The sequence below is a fragment of the Triturus cristatus genome, chromosome 10 (assembly GCF_964204655.1).
Source record: "Triturus cristatus chromosome 10, aTriCri1.1, whole genome shotgun sequence".
Classification (NCBI taxonomy): domain Eukaryota; kingdom Metazoa; phylum Chordata; class Amphibia; order Caudata; family Salamandridae; genus Triturus; species Triturus cristatus.
The window spans coordinates 357,852,054-357,870,272 of NC_140593.1; the positions used below are offsets into that span (position 1 = coordinate 357,852,054).

The following is an 18,219-nucleotide window of genomic DNA, read 5'->3' on the forward strand; positions in this document are numbered from 1 at the left end:
GGTGCATTCCCAGATTTACTAAAGCTAGCAATCCTGGGAATGTGTCAAAATGCTTCCCCTTCCCTAGTGAGGCGCAACGAGGAGAAATATGTTTATTTCTCCTCATTATTTCCTCTTTCAATGTGTACTGCATTCAGCAGCACACATAGAAAGTGGAAAATGCCTTTTAGGATTGTTTCTGTGCGGGTAGGTCCCCGTCCTGCACAAAAAAACAATATTTCCTGTAACACAGACACCCTTTCACTATGGTGCAAGGCTGCCTGTATTGGAGCTAGGCAGCGCACAGTGCACCAAATGCATGGAAAGGGCAAACTTTCTGTATATCTTTGTAAATATGGAGCATTTCTGCTCTTGCTTACATGCAACACAGCACTGTGCTTGCTTACCTGACTGCCATGACATGTTAGTATATATGCCCCATTGGTCCTAATGCATGATTCTGTATTGCCACAAATACCCTACATGGGAATTCTCCAATATCTGTTTTGAAAAATCTTCTTTAGATCTAAATCATTGCTGAACAAGGCTAGGGGTGGCCACAGAGCAAAGCTCGCTGGCATGGCAACCATTTTGACCAACAAAACTGCTTATATTGTCATATTGCACATTTTGGTGCATATACGATGACCTGTCAATGCGATGCAAAAGACTAAAATTTAGACTGTGCCTCTTAAGAAGGTATGATTAACTGTACTCTCCAACAAACCAACGATCACGGTAGCACTGTCCTATCGCACGTTGAAATAAATTAGTTTCTTGATTTTTTAACAAGGGTATACTGACTTTGACATCAGTTCAGTTGGATTGTTTTGATTGAACACATCGCCTTAATAAGACATGCAACATATTTTTCACAATATATTTAAGTAACAAAGATAATGCCATGTCGGTTCCTACTTAACACATGATCTAAACGTGAACAATCAGTGAATATAACAGATACAAAATAAATCTGCAGTAATAAAATAAAATAAAAACTGATGTAAAGATACTCCAGATGCAGATAAGTGAAAATAGAATCTTTTTTTATTTAATATGTAGAACAAAAACGCCATCACAGTCTCTCCAGCCCCTTCCCAACCTCCTTTTTCAAACCTCCTTCTACCCAGTGATACCCATAACATTCCAGCATTCCATGAGCATTCCATACTCGCACACACATCACCAGGTCCAATTACCACATATCTTCCTTCCTATACCCCAAAAAATAATAATTAAAACAATACAAAAAACCAGGAACTAGAGAAAATAGAAGCACCCTAAAAAATGCGATGCAAAAGACTGAAATTTAGACTGTGCCTCTTAAGAAGGTATGATTAACTGTACTCTCCAACAAACCAACGATCACGGTAGCACTGTCCTATCGCACGTTGAAATAAATTAGTTTCTTGATTTTTTAACAAGGGTATACTGACTTTGACATCAGTTCAGTTGGATTGTTTTGATTGAACACATCGCCTTAATAAGACATGCAACATATTTTTCACAATATATTTAAGTAACAAAGATAATGCCATGTCGGTTCCTACTTAACACATGATCTAAACGTGAACAATCAGTGAATATAACAGATACAAAATAAATCTGCAGTAATAAAATAAAATAAAAACTGATGTAAAGATACTCCAGATGCAGATAAGTGAAAATAGAATTTTTTTTATTTAATATGTAGAACAAAAACGCCATCACAGTCTCTCCAGCCCCTTCCCAACCTCCTTTTTCAAACCTCCTTCTACCCAGTGATACCCATAACATTCCAGCATTCCATGAGCATTCCATACTCGCACACACATCACCAGGTCCAATTACCACATATCTTCCTTCCTATACCCCAAAAAATAATAATTAAAACAATACAAAAAACCAGGAACTAGAGAAAATAGAAGCACCCTAAAAAACAAATTAATTGAAGAACCATCAGCTGCACCATTATAAACAAGCATTTACAATGCAATGGTCTCGGCATTGTTAAAGTTAGAGCTATTGGCATTGCTCATGAACTTATTTTTGTTTTTAAAACATATAAAGAAACAGCATTGTTATTTACAATGTCAATAGCTTAATCACTCTCAAATGCGAGACCTATTGCATTTGCACCCACACACAGAGCCACACACACAAAGCCACCCACACACACAGAGCCACCCACACACACAGAGCCACTCACACAGAAATAGAGCCACCCACAGAGCCACCTACAAACACACACAGTTATTAAAAGGTGTTTCTGATGGCGTGACAATCGTCTGCTCTAAATACACAATAAAAATACACTTAAAATAGGTATCATCCACACAAAATAGTTAGACAAAAATATGTACTTAAAACAGCATCAAAATATTTAACTGTTCAAAACGTTAACATTAAATGTACTACAATGCAGGAAAATGGAATAGGGTCCGACTCTATAAGTATCATATTCCACGCACAAATCCATTTTTAATATAAAAATTGCAAACACAAGAAGGATAAATAATATATTTCCAAATGTTAACAGTGTAGCCTGGCGCATGAGTGACATGCAGAACGAGAACCGCCCTGCTCAGCCTAAAAGCCAGGCGAGGAGCAGGTAGCTGCAAAGTACCCCTACGGTGCCATCCAATTGGTGACATACAAGTGGAGTAAACCTAAAGATACCACACGACTTGCACCCACAGTCTGATGTCAGTCCCCACAACAAGCCTGAGCTCCCCTGCCTGGGCAGCAGTGCAGGCAGCTAGGGCAGTCGGGCAGCTGTCAGTCGTTGCTCAGTTCCCTCTCATTGACCGACTTCCCCCGGGGCACCCCAGTGGACAGGTGGACCGAGACGGACTGTCATCCCGCGGCTTGGATCCCCCGCCCGTGATTGACTCACCATGGGTCCTTCACCAGCCAGACCGGGCCCGCTCCACGCTGCGTGGCGCCCGCCCACTGGCGAAGACCGGGGACGGCTCGGTAAGTGTTTTGTACACTGCAGGGGCACGTGCGGACCCCATGGCCAATCAGCGCCTCTGGAGCCTGGGCAGCACGCTGGGATTGGTGAAGGTGCCAACGATGATCTAATCCTAGGTTATTTTAAATATAACGCAGCCCGCCTACTCCCCCGATTATGTCCATCCGTGGGATTTGCTGTAGTGAATGCCGTAAGTGCTTGCATTATTTATGGACTACTGAGGTTTGGCAGATTCCCATTATGTCCAGCCTTGGGTTGGCTGTCGTGAATGCCGTAAGTGCTTACATTATTTATGGACTACTGAGGTTAGGCAGATTGAGGCCTGGTACTGCACATGCGCGAGATTGCGCGAGACAGCTTTGTGGAAAACAAAACAAGCGCCCCAAAGTAGCGTATATGCCAGCGGAAACCACAACAACAGTCGTAAACAGTGGCAGAGCACTGCGGCATAGGAAGCGAGTTCACAAAAAGTAGAAGCACGCACTAATGCTGAGGGTTGAAAAGCATGCTAGAGGTGTGGGAAGCGTGGTGTGATCAGCGCCGAGTGAAGATGTCGGTGGGGTGAAGAAGATAAGAACAGTCTTACCACTCGATAGGGACATCTTCAGCAAGATCAGCACCAGAGGTGAGCAGGGTTGCCCGAGAGCAGGGGGAGAGGACGAGCACACCACTGCCTTTCTCCGAGGCGAAGCAGAAATGCCTCGGAGAAACGCAGCGGTGGTTTCGAATTCGGGGGCGTGTTTTTCTTTTCTCTCCTCTTGCCATTGGCTGGAGGAGATAATTAGAAAAGTTGCAAAAAACACGCCCCCGAATCCGAAAAGGACGGGGCCTGTTCGGAGAGACAAACCTCTTCTCCAATGGCTGGCCAGCATTCAAGAGGGGAGAAGAGGGGAGAAGAGGGGCGGGTTCAAGCCCCTCTTCTCCAAGTCATTAAATCTCGCGAGCGAGACTGCACAAGCGCAGCCTTCGCTAGCCGAGACCTAAAAATGATCAAATTTCATTGGCATACCTCCAACCAATCTCAGGCAAAGCAAGCACATGGAATATCCAAGTGTTTTGAGGTCTCCCCTTATTTAATCAACATCACTCCTATTTGCCATATTCAAAACTGTAAAAATACAGCCTCAAAGAACACATTACTTTCTTTTCTCTAATCACAAATCCTGACCTTCTCCAAATGAACTTTGAATATAGATTCTCTACCTAAGTTTCAAACTTTGCCACCTTCACTCTCACAGCTCTTTTGAATACTTGTGTTACTGCCATGGGGGATGATCCCTTGTCCATCGGTCTTTTAACTTTAACCAATTGGACACAATGAATGTTATCTTTACTAATCCTACCTTTAGTCAATCTCATACGCTCCCCTAACTTGAACTTAGCATTGACCAGGTGGCTGCACACGGTATTGGGAACTAACTCATGACTGATTCCACAATGCTTTTTCAATCACCAAAGAAACAGTTTGCCAGTAGTTGGTCTGCAGCAAGGTCAATGCCCATCATGGGGGGTTACGGTGTGCCAGAAGGGCTCAATATAGCTACACGTTAATGTCATGAGGAAAGTGTGCCCCAGGAAGGTGGCGTTTGGGAGGGACAAATGAAGGATTTGATGAAGTCGATCCGCACCAGTGTGTGGGGTGTAATGTAAGCTCCCTTGTAGAAATTTGTAATGTATGATTTGTGACGATGGATGGGCGAAATGAGGTGGGTTTGAACACAGCAGGTGGTCCACATTTTGTCAGTCAATGGTCCTCCCAAGTCGGTCCCCCAGAGACCTTTATTTGTGTAATCGCTTTGGGCCAGCATGGTCACGCAGGCAGGGTACAGCATGGAGACTAATCGTCCCCCGGTGTCATCTGTGATCACCAAGGTCAGGGGAGAAGACTCATCCAGAGCCAGTTGGTAGGTGCGGATATTCACTAGCAGCACACTATGAATGTGTCACATGACAAAGTGCTCCACGTGGGATGCTTCGGCGAATCTCACATCATCAGATTGTGCGATGGAAAGTCCATCCAGGAAGAGGTCGCCGAACTTGTATAGAGGGTGTCATGCCAGTGTGCACTGAACCCATTTTTCATGGGTAATAGGGAGCCAGGGGTTGTCTGCCAGTGTCAGCCATGGGAAATAGAATAGCCCACCGCCCAGGAGCCATAGGAGTTTGCTCCAATAGAGTTTGAATGTCCTTGGGGTCAGGGGGCAATCCCTCTGGGAGGAGTGAAATCATTAGAGTTGGGGCTGCTTGATGAATTTCAGGTTTGGAATATGGGAGACATGCATTGGTGTGGTACCAATGATGGGCGAATTGGCACTGCACTACTAAATAGTAGGAATAAAGGTGTGGTATGCTGAAACAACCCCTCTCGTTTGGGAGTATCTGGGTGTCCCAACCAACACACAGACGATGGCCAGCCCAAATAAGTTTCAAAAAGCAAGACAAAAGTGTGGAAGAAAAAGAGTTAGTGAGTGGGATGGGTATATTCAGAAAGAGGTATAGCAATTGGCGAAGAACCACCATCTTAATCATAGTAATACAACCGGCCATGAAGAGGGGGAGCTGAATCCACCAGATTTGTCAGTTTATCATTGGCCAGACCATAATTCAGTCTGATGACTTACTCCCTATCGTGCTGCAGAAATATACCCAGATATCGGACCCGCCCATCGCAGCAGGTCAGAGGGAACTCACAGTGGACAGGCACAGTGGCATCGGTGAGGGGGAAAAGCTCATATTTGGACCAATTGATGTGGAGACCCACAGAGCTTCCAAAGTGGACTGTCTTGTAGAGAACTGGGAGGAGATTATCTGCCGGACATTGCACAAAGAGCAAAATATCATCTTCGTATAGGGAGAGAAGTAAGGGGCAGGGCTTAAACTGTAGTCCGCGGTGCAGATATTTTTCTTGAAAGTGCAGCAGAAGGGGGTCCAAAGCCATGATGAAGGGGACAGGGGGCATCCCTGTCTCGTACCCCATGTGACAATAACGGGTGGCGTTAGGGAGTCATTAACCCAGATCTGGGCCAGTGGTTGGGTGTACAAGAGTATGATCAGGGAAATGAAGCTTCGTGGCAGGCCCAATTTATGAAGCGTTGCTTGCAGAAAAGGCCCTTTGAGGGAATAGAAGGACTTCTCTGCATTGAATAGTGCGACAGTGACTGGCATGTCAGGCGAGATCCTGTTAAGGACAGAGAAAACTGTACGCAGGTTCAGGGAAGTGGCTGACTGAATTGGGGAGATGATCTGATCCATCAGGAGGGAGAGGCGGTTTTGCGAAGACCTTGGCTAGTATCTTATTGTTCAAATGTACTAATGATAGGGATCGGTAAGAGGCACACTGGTGTGGACCCTTACCTGGTTTAAGAAGCAGGGTGATCACCACTTTGAGGAGCATCGGGGGAAACACCCCAGTTTCAAGGGATTCAGTATACATGGCAAGCATATAGGGAACTAAATGGTGTTTAAAATGTTTGTAAAATACACCAGTGAGACCGTCGAGGCTGGGGGCTTTAGTCTCATCAAGCAAGTCGATAGCTTGTACAATTTCCTCGTTCAAGAGAGGTTCACTGAGAAATTGTTACTGTGGAGTAGTGAGCCAACACATGGTTATCACCCCAAGGTACTCCATCTGGTCTGTCAAGTTGCCGGTCAGTCAGGAGGTGTACATGTGTGTATGGCAGCATAGTAAGGCAGTTAAAACCTCCTCATTGGCAGTCACCTGTGCCGTATCATCCAGGTGTATTTCAGGAATGTAAAATGAGCCTCTGGGGGGCTGAAACAGTCTGGCCAGGGTGCGGTCCAGTCTCTCCCTCTCCCATGGCACTGGGCTCTGGCGTATTTCCCCCCAAGGAGTGCACCTCACGGTCCGCTAAGTATTTGGCAAGTAGGGTGGTGTGTTTATGTATTTGTGGTGTGTTGGACATCAGCGTCATGGAGGTCTGTCAGCTCTGATTCTTTGCGATTTAGACTTCTACGTATGCTGTACAACACCCCTGCGTTCTTAGAAATGAATATACTGTGAATATAGGCCTTAAAGGCGTCCCATAGAGTGGCTTGAGAGGAAACTGAGCTCGTATTGAGCTCAAAGTATTCCACCACCGCAGAGCGTAGTTCTGAGTGAAAGAGCTCATCATGTCGTGCCAGGTGGGGAAATTGCCGCTGCAAACCCCTGGTGGGTATCAGCAGCATCAGCCGGACAGGGGAGTAGTTGGAGTGAGTGCAGGCTAGGTGGGTGGCAGTGCCCAGCCATGGACCCAGGGTGGAGGACAAGAGCCAGTAGTTAATGCACAACCATGTATCATGCAGCATAGAGTAACGTATGTATGCTGGGGCAGGAGCGTGTTGCAGGTGCCAGGCATCACGGAGCAGGTAGGTTACATAGAGGTTGTATAGGACGCAGAGTGATTGTAGTTTAGCCGCCATGCAGCAGAAGTGATGTCTAGTAGACTATCTATGAGCAGATTAGGATCCCCCTCTAGCAGGGTATGGTCAAAGTCCTAATGCCTTATGTGAGCTGTAAGTGTTTGGAAGGAGTCAGGATTGTTGACATTAGGGGCATAAATATTGGTATACAATGTCCCAGCAGGATTACTGTGACCAATACGTATCTGGCCCCTCCATCCAAGAGGGTGTTGGTGTGATGAAATGGGAGGATTTTTGGATTAGCATGCAGACCCCACAGAAATATGTGTGGTGTGGGCCCCATGTGGAGGCAAATGCATGTGATTTCCCAGAGGAGAGGTGCATCTCTTGCAGGAAGGCCAATTGCGTGCCATGTTGAGATAGGTATTGCAACACCTGTTTACCTTTGCAGGGATTATTGAGGCCCCTGATGTTCCAGGAAAGGAAGGTGAACTCCACCATTAACCCCCCCCCCCCCATGGTCCTGTGCCATCATCCTAGGTTAGTGTGGGTGAAGTATGGCAGCCAAGTGTACGGCAAAGAGCATTACTGTTGATGTATATAAAAGAACAAGAGAAACAATCTGTCCAACAATACTCTCTCTCCAAATCCCCATCCATACTAGGTGAGAATCCCTAAGCCCTGAAAACAAATAAAGGTATAAAGTCATCATAACAGTGTACACCACTGGAAGGTGGCAACGCTACGGCAAACTGGCCAAGTTTGGTAAGGAGTCTGATGTTACGGGAGAGGAATGGGCCACAGTTTATCATGAAGATGGCATAATCCGGGGTGACACCAATGTGGTCAGCAATGGGATACGTTGATGGAGATGCTGAGTTCACCCATTGGGGCCACTGGGAGCAACATATTTGTGCCACAAGGTTAGTCGGAGGGAATCAAGTCAGTGGTCGCAGTGGAGTAGATATTCAGGGCCCCCCCCCACCTTTTATTAATACCAGGTCATAGGTACATTAAAGTCTTCTAGACCGACGAGCCAGGTATTTTTTATCTCACTTTCTCCATTCACCCCTGACCCTTCCTCTCACACCCCCATAACACACATAGTTGTCTCATAATAACAGTGCTCCCACGTACACGTAGGTCGCAGCACGCCCCGTCCCGTAGAGGGGCGGGAAGACCCCTATGATGAAGCATGACACCAAGGGCCCTTTTGGTGTGTGAGGGGTATTTTAACAACTAGTGTGTACTCTCCACCATCGTGGGGATCTACACCTTGTCCGGGGAAATTCTGACATACACATATACCTGTGGGTGTATCACGATGTTTATTGATAGATATTCAGGGGGCAAGCATTCTGGAGTGGCATGTCAAGGGGAAGCTTGGTCTTTGGTGTGCTGCTTACAAAAGGTTAGGACTTTGGTAGAGATGTCAAAAATACGGCCTCGCCATTGACATCCACCCTGAGGCGAGCAGGGTACAGCATGCCTTAGTGTAGGCCCCGTTTCCGAAGTGCTGATTTGGTTTCTGAGAATATGCAGCGGGCCTACTGTACAGCCATAGTGAAGTCTGGGAAGAGGGAAATGGAGAATGGCTGCCCCTGAAAAGTGCGGTGCTCCCAGGCCAGTCTCAAGGCGATGTTCCGGATGTTGAGGAGCCAGGTGAGTATTGGTCATGGTGGGGCGCCAGGGAAAGGTCAGGTACAAGTGAGAGGTGGGCCCACTAAATTATGAATGTGGGAGAGAAATGCTGGTGGTGAACAAAGGTTCAACAAAGAGGTTGAGACGTTGTGTATCGGTACACTCTGCTGCTCCCAGTATGTGGATGTTATTACGGCAGCCCCATGCTCCAAGGTCCTCATTCTTGATGGGTACTGATTTGAGGAGACGTTCTTCCTTCTCAAAGGGTTTTGTGGTCTTAGTGGAACCATCCTCTAGGCTCAAAATGTGCTCCTCTACACTGCCAAGTCACATGTTTAGGCAGTCAAGACACTCTCCCATTTGATCAAGATGACTGGAGAGGGTGTCAAATATTTCATCTATGACTCGAAAGCCAGCACGGAGTTCCACCATAATGGCAACTGTCCGATGTCAGGACCCCCAGTCACACCCAGCCCCATCGCAGCCCCCAGTCTCCGGAGGTTTTGATTTTTCAAAAGACAACATAAGCTGTTTGGGGTCACCAGGGACCATGGTCTGCGAAAGGGATGGGGGGAGCGAGAGAGCCCCAACTGGAAGTTTCTAGGTTTGAGCTAGGCTGGGAGGGCCCAGTGGCACCTGGTGTTGTCGTCAAGGGGCAGAATGTAGAGGTGTCAACAATGTCAGCTAGGACCTGGTATGAGAACGGCCCAGGAATGGTGCAGCTGAGGCATAAAAGGCAAGGTCCAGAAGCGGGCCCCACACAAGTGGACCGCAGCTGATTGCCGCAGCAGGTGGGTGGGGAGAGGACAGAAGCAAGTTGGGCCCCTGTGATACTTTTACACTGGGGTTGTCCGAAGAAATGCCCACATCATAGATGGTAGGCCGTAGGGTACAGCAGTTCAGCAAGGGGGTCGGCGTGAGATCTTCACCTACAAGGATGCAGTGCCTATTGGGAATGGTGGACCAGGCCACTGGGTCTCCGTGTTTATGGGAAAGACAGAGAGGGAGGACCCCCCTGCAGCACCAGCATGGTGCAGCACTGCTGTAGATAATTCCGGAAGACCCGTCCGCGTTTGAAGCAAGCAGCGTGGGTGAGGTGGCCCAGGTGGGTGGGGCACAGCAGGAGTACAATTAGATGCAGCCCCCGCTAGAAGCATATTACCTGTGTCATGTATATTGTAGGTATTGAATGAGGGGGCTCTTCCAAGACCTCAGTTATTGTCTCAGGAGGCGGGGAGTCAGCTGGGAACTTGGGAGCCTTGATGCTCTTACGCTCCCGGGGAAAACAACAAGCAGAAAGAGGCAGAATAACAGTCAGCAATAAGCAGTAAGAGGCAAGATTGAAGGTGAGAAATTATCAGAAAGAAGCAGAATAAAGGTCAGAAACTAGCAGCTAGAGGCAGAATAAGGGTCAGCAACAAGCAGAAAGAGGCAATAAAAAGGTGAGAAACAAGCAGAATAAAGGTCAGAAAGAGGTAGAATAAAGGTAAGAAATGAGCAGAAAGAGATGAAACAATTGCTCCTGCGCGGAGGAAGCTGCCTTTTCAGCAGCTCCCTCTGTGAAGCAGCAATGCCGGCTGCTGCAGACCCTCAAAGACCCTGCTAGAGAAGAGCTACTCGTCCCGCAGACTAGCAACCCTCAAAACTGCCTGCCTTCTAAAAAGACTCTCCTGTGGAAAGCGGACCCGTCCAGAAGAAAGTCAACTTTGAAGACCAGGTGCTCTGACGGTGGAACCGCAAAGTCGACCAACTCTTCATCCGATGCCCATGGCCTGAGTCCAAGAGGCCCACCGGTCCAGAAAAAGTTCCCCAACGATCCTGGTTCAGAGTCTCTCATGGGTTGACCTCTGCCAGACTCTACATTCACTCCTGCAACCTCTGCACGATGACCCACCCCAACCGCGACCAAACTAGGAAGCTGACTTCTGATGCCAAAGGGCACCCATGCACCTGGAGCCCCTGGGCCTTGGGGAGATCTACCGATGGTGACCCGATGCTCGTGCACATCCCAACTTACTTGTGCAGCTGTAGGTTTCTTTCGTCCAGCCTCCTGGCCTGAGCCTGCAGCCTTTTTCCAAGTTTCAGATTCCCTATTGGTTTGCATTGGGCACCCAACGCTGCGTTTGCACCCTGCACCCTGCCACCTCTATGCCACTGGAGGTGTAAGTTTGGTGCTGACTTTTGGCCCCCCCTTGTGCTCACCTTACCCCCCGGTGACTGGGCTCCAAAACCATGCTACTCACCTGCTAGTGGTACCACTTTGATCCCCATTTCTCCATTTGATAACATTGGCACCAGATCCCGACTTTGAACTCTGCACACGTCTGCCCCAGTGCCGCTGGTGGTGCAGTGAGGTTACTTACCTGGTACTGATTCTTCATCCAAATATCAATAATGTATATTGTTTACTTACCTGCATACTGCTGATTGTGTTTCCTCGCATAGGACAACACTGTACTGATTGAAAAGTGCAGTGTCCACTTTTTACATTGAAAAACAGTGATATTTCAAAGCGTATTTTACTGCAACAAAGTATCTTTGGTTCTATAAAATAAATATACTAAAAGTAATATTTTTACAAACCATTGGTCTCGGATTTAGACATTGAGTGTGTGTAATCATTTCTTGCCTGTGTGTGTACAACAAATGCTTAGCACTGCCCTCTGATAAGCCTAACTGCTCGCCCACACCATCACAAAAAGAGAGCATTAGTACTATCTAGTTTAGCCTCTGTAAAACCTCTAGGGATCCACTGGACTCTGTGTACATTATACCTTACATCAGTATACAGCCAGCTTCCTAAACCCTTCCTGACAAAAGTATAAAATAATGCTCCTCATGCCAAAAGGTGGCACAATCTTGTCACCATGAGTCTCAATACTACAAGCTGAACTTAACTTGTCCTTGATCTTAAAAACAAAAGAAGACAATTTTCCCTTCAATTTGTGTTCTTTTGGCCATCCATGGTCTGAGTACTCAATTACTTTTTTAATGGCAGTATCTGACTCCATGCTAGACTCCCACTCAGTTTTTATAATGCCATTAGCAGATGAAAGTGCATTCTTATTCACATCTTCTATGGTAAAAGCCACTTCCAATTCAGGCTCCTGACAATCAACTTCCACTGAGGCATTTCTGAGCAAGCTGGACAAAAAAAACAGCATGTATAATCCGTGTTTCTAGAAAATATTCCACTTTAAGTTAGCTTGGCAGTTGACCTGGATAACCTTGCAGTAAGATTCTGGCCTCCTCCGGAGAAATTTTTTTGACTCAAGGTTAATGTTCAGTTCTCAATTTGAACTTCTTTTCCAAACATCCTGTAATGGCCTGCTGCCCAAACACGCACAAGCAATTCCCTTTTATTGACCAAATAACTCCTTTCACTCTCTGACAACGCCATTGCACCATACACCACTACCCACACATTGTTGCCATCAGTCTGCATTACACACAATGCCAAGACCTGGCTTTCTGGTGTCAACACAAATTAAACACTCCTTCCTAACCACAAATTGCTTCTAACACTGTGATTTTAATAATTCTTCTTTAAAGTTAGAAAATTCCTTGTTTTGTTCATCACCCTACTAAACATTTTCCTCAAAAAGTGTCTCAAAGGTTCCACTTTATTAGCATAATTCTAAACAAACTTCGAACATAAAGTAAGACATCTGTTCTTTAGACACAGGTGCTGGAGCTTATTGAATAGCCTTAAGGTGGTCATCCTTAGGTTTTATGCTCTTGACTGATCTATTGATACCTAAATAGTCCGGACTTTCACATGCAAAAGGACATTTTTTAATTCTCAAAGTTAACCCATTCAATGAGAGCAATTTTAACACATTCCTCAAGTTTTCATCGTTTCATTCTGATTCTTCCCAAAAACTAAGATGCCATCTTCGAACTCTACCACACCCTTGATACCATTTAATGTCTTTTTCATCAACTTTTGGAAGACTGCTGCTGTGCTAGCCAATCCAAAAGGATTTCTTTTGTATAGGGTTACTTGGTGGTGATCAGTGGATAATCCAAGATAGTGAAAACAGTAGCACCAGACAATGTCGTGACTAGTACATGTATTTTGGGAAGCGGATGTTGATCAACTTAAATTACTTAATTTAAACTTCTTAAGTCCACAAACAAACAAAGTCCTACAGATGATTTTAATAAAATAATCACAAGGAAACCCATGGTGAGGTTTCAGTGAAGTCAATTATATCCTTGTCACATAACTCATTCAACATTTTCTTGAGTTTACTTCTGTAATTAATTAGGACATTCCTGACCCTATGTCGTACATGTATCGATCCTCCCTTTAGAGCAATTCTATGTTCAAAATGTTTATATTCACCCAACACATGGCTAAATACATCGGAGAACTCTTTTCGGATCTTCTGCACAAACTCTGGATTATTATTGTCTCACACTAAAATTGTATGAACTGGTGAAATGGCCAGTGGATCCAATCTAATACCTAAATCTTCTTGGTGAGGCCAACCAAGGATGGATTTGACTTTGTCTCCTATGAAAACCTTGCCCTTTGAATTCCACCCCTTAAATTCTAACTAGGCCCAAAAGAAGCCCACCATCTTGATTTTGTGTCCAGTATATCGTCTAGGACTTTTGTCAGTATTTAATAACTCCTTATCAGGCCGTAAGGCAGAAAACAACTCTTGACTGACAATAGTGTACCAGGCACATGAGTCCACCATCATGTGAACGTCGATTCAAACTATTTTAATGATGGTTGAAGGAAGTATTTTTTTATTTTATTTCCAAGGTCAATGATTCCCATAACTACCTGAGGATTCAGTTCTTCATCATTATCTCCTGCACTTGAGACCAAATTAACTTTCCCAAAGGTACTAGATTTGCAAACCCTGGCAAAATGCCCTCTTTTCTTGCACTTACTGTAGATTTTGTCCAGTGCAGGACAATTCTTGTAATTCCCTAAATGGTTGGGGTTACCCCTCCTCTCACTCATTTTAGTTTCATCATGTTGATCAGTCTTCTCATTTTCAGATTTCCTATTCACAAAGATTATTTCCCGGGTTCTGTTCCTAATTTCGTGAACAAATGTCTTTCCTTAGCTATAGTACAAGCTGCACCAAGTGTTAAGTCAGAACAAACTCATAGACTTTCCTGTATGTTCTTACTTTTGCATTTCATAAGGATTTGCTCTTGTTGGACCTGGCATCCTTGGCATGGTTTCCCCTATATTGTTTGCGTCATCGTCTGTATTTTTGACTGTATGCTGGACTTTGTTTCTGCTGTTTTGTGTACTCTGGGCACTTTACCACTGCTGGTCAGTGCTAAAGTGCAAGTGCTCCCTGTGTAAATTGTGATTATAATTGTTTATCCAGAATTGGCATATTTGATTTACTGGTAAGTCCCTAGTAAAGTGCACTGTGGGTGATCAGGGCCTGTTAATCAAATGCTACTAGTGGGTCTGCAGCATTGATTGGGTCACCCACATGAGTAGCCCTGTAAACATGTCGCAGACCTGCCACTGCAGTGTCTGTGAGTGCAGTTTTTAACTGCCATTTCGACCTGGCAAGTGAACCACTTGCCAGGCCCAAACCTTCTATTTTATTACATGGAATGCACCCATTAGGTAGGCCCATGGGCAGGGTGCAGTGTATGTGAAAGGTACAACATGAACTTATGTGTTTTACATGTCCTGATAGTGAAATACTGCCAATTTTGTTTTTCACTACTGCAAGGACTATCTGTCCCATAGGGTATCATTGGAGAAGCCTTATAACATCTTATCGGTGTAACTTTCAATTGGGAAGAGATAGAGATTTGGAGTTTGGGATCCTTGAGCTCAGAATTGTGTGTTTGAAAATGCCACTTTTAGAAAATGGGCATTTTCTTGCTTTACCATCCTGTGTCTCTGCCTGCCTGTGGAATCAACGTCTGGTTTAGACTGACAGCTGGGTTGTTTGTGCATTCACTCTAGACAGTAACACAAAGGAAGCGGAGGTGTGCCCTGCATATTCTGATGGCTCATCACCAGGCTAATGGGTCTTCCTTAGCTACAGTGGTGGGAGGAGTTGTCACTGACACCTGAATAGGGCTGTGACTGGCCTCTCACAATGCTGTCTCCACCACGTGTAGTTTGTCTGGAGCCAAGGCAGGATCTTGTGGACAAAAAAGACTTTCCTTTGCAGTATGCCTACTTCAAAGGCCAAAAGGGGTATAAATATTGGCCCTATAACCCTACATCTTTAGAACACTTCTGGACTGAGGACTCTTCCAAGAAGAAGAGTTGAAGAGCTGTCAGGAGGAGTACTGCACCTTTGCCGTCTGTTGCGTTACTGGGTTAGCCGGCAGTTGCTGCTTCTGTCTGTTTGCAGTGAATGAACTGGACTTTGCTTTCTTGCATCCTGCTTTTCCAAGGTTTTCCAGGTGCTTGTGTGTGCTTGGAAGACTCAGGGCCATCAAAGACTTCATCTGCAGCATCTCTTAACTCCACTGCTGGGAGTTCTGACCGGCCAAGTGGTGCCCATTCCAGTTCTGGGCCCTTGGAAGTGGTTCAGCTGCTTCAAGACTTGAAAATCCACACATTGCCTTTCCAGTGCTGCAAGTTTGCTGTGCGGTTGTAAAACCAATGCATGAAAAATCGATGCAGCGCCTGTTTGTGGCTTGAAGAACTGCTTACGTTCAAACCCAGCAAAACAACAGTTGATGGACAGAATGCAGAACAATGTCATACATTCACCCCAGTACAGAGATCTGGGCCTAAATCCATCGTTTTTTTGCTCACCATGCCATTCCAGTTTGAACCCAGCCATATGCAAATCAGTCTTGACCCTGTGCCTCATGGGAACAGTATAGCCCGAACTGCCAAGCCAGGTCCTCCCTGGACTGGAAACAAGTATCCTAGGACCGGATTCGGGGTTTCACCCCTCTTCAGCCAGGATAGCTTGATTCCAGTGGCATGGAGAGCACGGGACTCACGTCTGAGCATACCCGTCCCACTCGGGGTGACAAATGCAAAAACAACAGTTGATGGACAGAATGCAGAACAATGTCATACATTCACCCCAGTACAGAGATCTGGGCCTAAATCCATCGTTTTTTGCTCACCATGCCATTCCAGTTTGAACCCAGCCATATGCAAATCAGTCTTTTTTTTTTTTTTTTTTTTTTTTTTTGAAAAACCTTTATTGATGTTTCAAACCTTTACATGTATGGGCCTACAACCCCCCGGGGCCGGCCGCTAAATAATCAGGATAATAACAAGCGAATGTCAACACAGGCGGCACCTCGGAGAGCAAAGTCTTAAGTTCAATATAGTCCGGCCAATAAGCCGCGCAGGTAGGGCACCAGGAAAGAGAAGGTTTTCATTTTATAATGAAACAAAAGAATAGGATCAGGTGCCAGACAATTTACCAACAGTGAGAAGGGCCAGGATAAGAGACAAACAATTAGCAGCAATGCAGTTAGGCGATGGTGCAGGCGCGAGAAAGTACGGATGGGGAAAGACATCAAAGAGAGTTGCGCCTACTGGTCCCCGTACCTAAAGCCCAGCGAACCCCCCAGAAACTGTGGCACACATGAAGAGCAAACGATTCACAAGCAGGGTGGTGTATCGCACTGATCCCAGAAAAAGGAGCCAAAAAAAGACAGTGGAGAAAAAGGAGGCCATGGAAAAGAAGATAAAGACGAAAGAGTCCCCTCCCCCATCCCCCCACCCTGCACCTCTGCAAATGAGTATGGCCCCACCCCCCAGCAGTGTGCCTGTCGCCCTGGAACTAGACCCGAAATATAGAAGAGACAGGGAAAAAGAGAGTGAGAAAGGGCCCACCCAGACGGGTGGGCGGAGAGAACATAATAAGTTGGAGGAGGGCCATCAAAACATATCCCCGGCTTCTCCCTCCCGCACGGTGAGGTCTCCCCCCAACAAACAAGCAGCGGCACCAAGCCGAGTATATCAACAAAAATAGGAGAGGGGGGGGGGATGGGAGGCATTACACACCAACTGTTCGAATGACCCCGGGAGCGCACAACCATGAGTCCGCCTATCTATGAAGTGACCCCCCTCGAAGGATCAGCCTCAGCCTTGACCACTTTTTGCGATTCCGCCCATACCTGCCCCTTGACCCAGCACCATGTCCAATGTCCCAAGGTATAGAAGTGTCCAAAAACAGTTGGGAAACGCCGCACACAGGTGGGGTGGAAGTCTCTTGGCATCCGAACAGACCGCTTCATGGAGGGGCATCTTTTCCAGTGTTGCCCGAGGATCTGCACTGCCCACAAGGACTTGAGAGGCCGGAGCAGCCAAATGAGATACACGGTGCTGAAAGTGTCCCTGGGCCGCCAGAGACCGCGCACGGGACAAGGCCACCATCTTCCGCGCAGGTCCAATACCTCCGGAGCAGATCAAGTTCACCGTTGGCCGGTCACACGGTAGCACGTGGTCCGAAGTGTCCGGCTGTACACTAAGCGCGGGGGGGGCCACAACATCTTTCTCTTGTGGGCAGTGTGGAAAGCCACTGCGTATCCGTGGACCAGCATGCCGCCACTGTCCCAACGCTGTTACCACACCGTCTAGCTTCCCCCCCAGGACCCCGGCGCCATGAGCGAAGGAGTAATGGAGGGCACCCAGGGCCTCCAGGAGGTCGCCATATCCCAGAGCGGCTCCCTCCGATCGCTCCGCCACACTCCCGAAAGTCACACACCCCCAGTCCCGCTGCGTCCCAGCGGACAGGATGGCCGGCTGCATAATGACAAGATGGCCGCTGGGAAGGCCCGACTCATATAGGGGCCAGGACCCAGGGAACAACGCCTCGAGGGCCACGTCGCTGGAAACAGAGATCCCGGGACAGGCACAGATCCAGCCGTTGCGCGGTCACAGGCAACAGTCGCCTCCGCCACGGACCATCTCCCGCAAAAAGCCGGGAGCAGCCCGTGAGGATCAAGGCGGGCCAGGGACGGCGCCCAGGCAGCTCACCAACAAAGGCAGGGGCAAACGCCACAGAATCCGGAAATCGTACACCCGGGCAGGTCCTCAGTCCGCAGCGCTCAGTAGAGGGGAGCGGCCACAGCAAAATGCAGGCCGAGAGGGGCTCCACTCCGGTGGACCGGCTCCACCCAGGCACCACAGGCCGCTGTTGTTCAACTGCCACCCGGCCAAGGTGCCCACTCGAGGTCCCGGCTTCGGGACCGCACGGGCCGCAAAGTTCGATCGCTGATTTCTCCGGGTGGGTGGCAGTCAGAGACCTCGGAGTCACGCGGTCGGTTGCCACGTTCACTTACGGACACATTCTCGTGGTGCAGAA

The 18,219-nt window shown here is 47.0% G+C and overlaps 1 protein-coding gene across 2 annotated transcripts in view; it reads right to left on the reverse strand.

Annotated features, from left to right (window-relative positions):
* The window catches only part of MYRIP (myosin VIIA and Rab interacting protein), a 1,544,915-nt gene that overhangs the window by 149,395 nt on the left and 1,377,301 nt on the right, over nucleotides 1-18,219 (reverse strand). The window lies entirely within an intron of this gene.